We start from the raw sequence: 4,909 nt of genomic DNA on the forward strand, positions 1-4,909 counted from the left end.
TGTCTAATAATAACAATTTATGCATTTGGGTTATGAATTCAAAGTTATTATTTAATTTTGCTTGTGTCGTTTTGTGTATAAAGCAAAAGTTAGTTGGGGTCGTGGTTTCGAAACTTGCAATAAATCATTATAAGCCAAATTTCAGGTTATAGTCAAAGCGGCCTATATACTGTAGGTCCAATCTCTCGTGGGGTTTATTCAGGGAGAAGAAATAATGATAAATAAATAAGCGAGGTAGTGTGTTATATTTGCTATTAAAACTATAATTAATTCTACCTCTATTATTTAATTTTACTTCACGAATGAAAGTCTATAATAGGGTCAGACATATTAACCCAAAGCTGTAATGTGCAGATTCTACAATAGAAACGTATCTCGAATAATAATAATAATAATAATAATAATAATAATAATAATAATAATAATAATAATAATAATAATAATATGGCTCTGTAGTCTTGGCTTTATAACATACTAGGGCATGGCTATATGTCAGATGGCAACAATAATTATTTGCATCAAATCTTATAACTAAATAAAGGTGTCTATCTGGGCATAAAGTTACGATTTGTGAAATTTCTCCACAGTCTCTTCTTCATTTTATTTTTAGGCCTATAAGCTTAATAAGAATTATAAAATCAGAAGTGCGAACTTCAAGTCCCATATAACAGTAAGGCGAGGAGGGGCAAACTGAGCATTCAAACCTTCACAAGTCGGGGCTAACTAAATAATAAGTAAATCTCAAAAGACGAAACTTTCTAAAGACATTAATGAACCAGTTAATAGACAATGATTAAGACTGATAATACAAATATTATAGTTTAAGTAAATAGTAGACAGCAAAAATTCATTAAAACATATGTATAATTCTTTGTAATACATAGGCCTATGTGAATAATAAAACACGCAAATTCCAGTAAAACAATTAGAATAAAAACAAATTCATCTTTTAAAAGTCGTCATTATATTCTTGGTATAATATACTTAGGCAAACTATATATATATATATATATATATATATATATATATATATATATATATATATATATATATATATATATATATATATATATATATATATATATATATATATATATATACTTATATAGTTGTTTATCCTCCTGGGAATAATGTCAAGCAGTCTATTACAAATATTTTCCTCACGCACAGACTCCCAAGATGCTAAGCATTCGCTAATGATTGCTTGTCTACACATTGCGAACGGGGAAACGATTATGATAATGAACGCTTGGTTATAAAAATGAGTTAACTCTTTGTTTCCTTCTTCGGTTGTGTAGCTGTATACTGTACATATAGGCAGTAAGACTATACTTAATTGCCACATATTATTCATCTTGCTGCCTGAAATAGTACACTCTAAACCTCGTATCTGTAGCCGCACAGTGCTGTGTAGGTCAGACCAAAACAGTAGCATTCTCGTCGACTGCAGCATTCCGACTTGCACCTACAATTAGTCTGGGTGGAAGCTTTGTCCAAATTATCTTTTCTTAGTCTAGCACACGTTTAAGGGAATTTTTCCTTTCCTTGTCACCCTGAGTCTCACCCCACATCCTCGCTTTGATCTAGTTTCAGCTTTCATATACTAAATGGCCAGTATAAATAAAAAACAATGTCTGCTCTCTTTTATTTGGTAGAGTGTGCTTGTATTGTAAGAAGTAGCCTACATCGAGCATTGCTTACTCTTCAAAAGTTTTTGAACATCATGAGGGCCAATCACCCACTAATGCTACACCAGGGTTGTAACTTGGCTCTCAAGAATAGGAATGAGGTGGGATTTTTGACATGTGTGGAGCTTTCTGCTATCATTGGAGGGAAGAAGTCTGTGATTGGTTCTCATGACGGAAGAACTCCTTCAACTCATACTCTCTGCCCTGGCATGATACGAACAGCTTGGAGAACAGACGATTGTTTGCTTTGAAGAGTCAACAGATACTGATACCTGTAGTAAAAAGTCAACCCTGTTCCTTTTGATTTGTTCATAGATGGTGGATTCTTCTTTTCTTCCCCGTCTCTTAATAAACTCCTGGAAATTGACATTTCCTTTCTCAAAGTGTGCGCTAACCAGCTCTGAAAAAACTTCAGTGAGCAATGTTCTTTGCATCAAGTGAAAGCAGGTGTCAACTCTCAGCCTAGAGAAGATTGCTCACATCTTGCATGCCTTGTGAGAGCTTTTATATTTTCTCAAGGAACACTGTGCTCGTACTGTTTTGTCATGCTGGATGGTGTGTTTAGAACCCCCTTGATCCCACTTCTTGCCTCATACTGTGTACCCAAGTGGCTGACTTCAGGACCAGCTACCATCCACCATCTCAGTACTGATAGGTCTTCAGTCATGCCCATTGCACTCCCGCCTGCCTTGATGACAGTGATGGACCCAGAACAAAAAGCATCTCATTTATTGCATGGAAGAGGGAAATATTAGTCACATAGTGTAGCCATTATGTTTTTGTGGTTATTATGCACATGGTGATTTGAGCTCTTCACTCTTCTTCTTCTGGCAAGGACAACAGTTGCTTCAGTCAGTCTGGAATTTACAGCCCTGGGTCTGTTACTTGCCATCTTGGTGAATGGCATTCAAGGTATCATACTATGGTAATTATCTTTATTCCGTGAATCGAAGCCGAGGATTTATCCTTTTACCACCTTGATCTCAATCATTTAGAATAAGGTATGAGATACGACTAGGTTCGAGAATAAATATAAATGACTTACACCTAGCTTGATCGTCATACAGTATCGTCCAAGTCCTTTGCAGTCTGTTCAGCAACCAAGACACTACATGCAAAGGGCTATAGACCTGTTAATCTTAGCTCGGCTCTCCTGCGCTGGTACAACCGGTAATATATGGTTGCTAATTGATCCAGAACTTATTAGACAGCATCTGGGACGCTAAAATAATGATTTAGGCACACTAAATAATCATTCGGCTGATACTGAGCCCCATACTGAGGTTCACAACAGTGGTGCCATCCAGCGTGTCCTGATTGAGTGTTGACATTGCTCTACTGCTATGAGGATGTCCATGGGTAAGTACATATTTCTAAATTCGGATTCTACGCAGTAAAAAAAAAAATGAATGATTTGACATCAAGAGCATTCAGATAGGGCAAGTCTTTGCGATCTTATTGCGTAATGCAATATTTCTGAAAATTCAATGGCATCCTTTTTATTAAAAAGAGCAATCCCCGACGAGTCTGTGTGCTAATTTTGGTGTCTGGTTCCGGAAATGGAAGATTCTCCGGAAAATTTTCTGATATCTTCTCCACTATCAGTAGAAGCATCAAATAATGATTACCAAAGTATTTGAAAAAAAAGAGGATAAGTAAAAATTATCATTAATTAAACATAACTGAAATCTGTTGGTGAAAATTGATACCAAATACTTTGAAAAGATAAGTAATTGACAACAACTGCAATAATAATAATAATAATAATAATAATAGTAATAGCTATAAATTCAACTGAATGATAAAGCAAGCAAAGAAGTAAAAATTATAATAAGCAAAACTTGAAGTACTCTTAAACTGTGCATGAATATCGCTCAAAAGGAGAAAAAAAACGAAAAGATATTAGTGCTTTGGCCGACTATGGCCAATCCTCAGCCTATACAATACATTCCTCCCAAGAGCTTGACTCTGTCATGTTTAGTTTTTTAAATTAATCTAAAAAAATAAAAAACATCATTTCACCATGCCCGCAAAGTCCTTTGCCATTACTATCAATATTACTAACAATGGGATTTAATTTCTGTGTACTGCTTGGCACAACCGGGTTCAAGTCCCATTGATTTCGATCGTGGCGTTAGATAATTGAATTTCAGGATATCAAAAATTATTTCTTGGGTAGGTGTAAGTAGTGTGGAATGACCCTCAACGATCCTAGCATTTGGCATAATGGTCTAAATGACACAGACAACTGCTAACAATGTGAGCCTGTGTAAATCAAATTAGGCTTCCAATGGAATAGTTTAATGAACAATCCTTTTTCAGAGAGTCAAGCTTTATAACAGAAGACTAGCAGTGCCCATTTAATCCAATTTTGAAAAAGGGAAAAATCATACATCTTAGCATTTTTTTTAATGAGTCTTTGGAAAAAAAAAATAAGATTCAGAGGGAGGTTTTTTTTCTATGGTATGATACAAAATTCTCCATCCACTGTTATGAAATACTTCTTGTTGCTAATTATTATTTCTGGACTGATCCACCATCCCATCTAATTCACCCTGACTACAAGTAGAAAGGCGAGAGAAAAACAACAGGGCAGAAGAGAAGGAAAGAACAGAACCTCTGTAATATATATCTACGTGAAAAAAAAAACAGATCAATAACATACTCGTAAAAGTTAACAATTACTATAGCAGAGTTAGGTAGTTCAATATTCGACTGGTCTCGCACTCCCAGACACCTGTCGTCCAGAAAGGGGTGAAATGGAAATCTCTCTCAAACACCCAGACATCCATCATTTTATATGAGTGACTGTACCTCTCAGAGTAAAACCCCCTCTCCCAAGGGTATGACTACTCATATATATATATATATATATATGTATATATATATATATATATGTATGTATGTATATATGTACGTATATATAGATATAGATATATATACACACACACACACACACATATATATATATATATATATATAGCCAGATACTTGCTCTTTTCCATATAAGGGATTTTATTATATTTTTTAAATAGTCATATATGAAAATACGGAGATATTTTTACAGCTCGTTTACATGCCAAAGTAGATTGGTCTTGTCCCTTACTTAACTTTGACCCTTAAAAACCACTTAGAAATAATGGAGTTTATAAGTATAGCATATTTGGTTACTTTAGGGATATAATCATGTGAGATCGGTCGCTCAAGAACCTTCAAGTATG

Source organism: Palaemon carinicauda, chromosome 12, assembly GCF_036898095.1.
Source record: "Palaemon carinicauda isolate YSFRI2023 chromosome 12, ASM3689809v2, whole genome shotgun sequence".
Taxonomy (NCBI): Eukaryota; Metazoa; Arthropoda; class Malacostraca; order Decapoda; family Palaemonidae; genus Palaemon; species Palaemon carinicauda.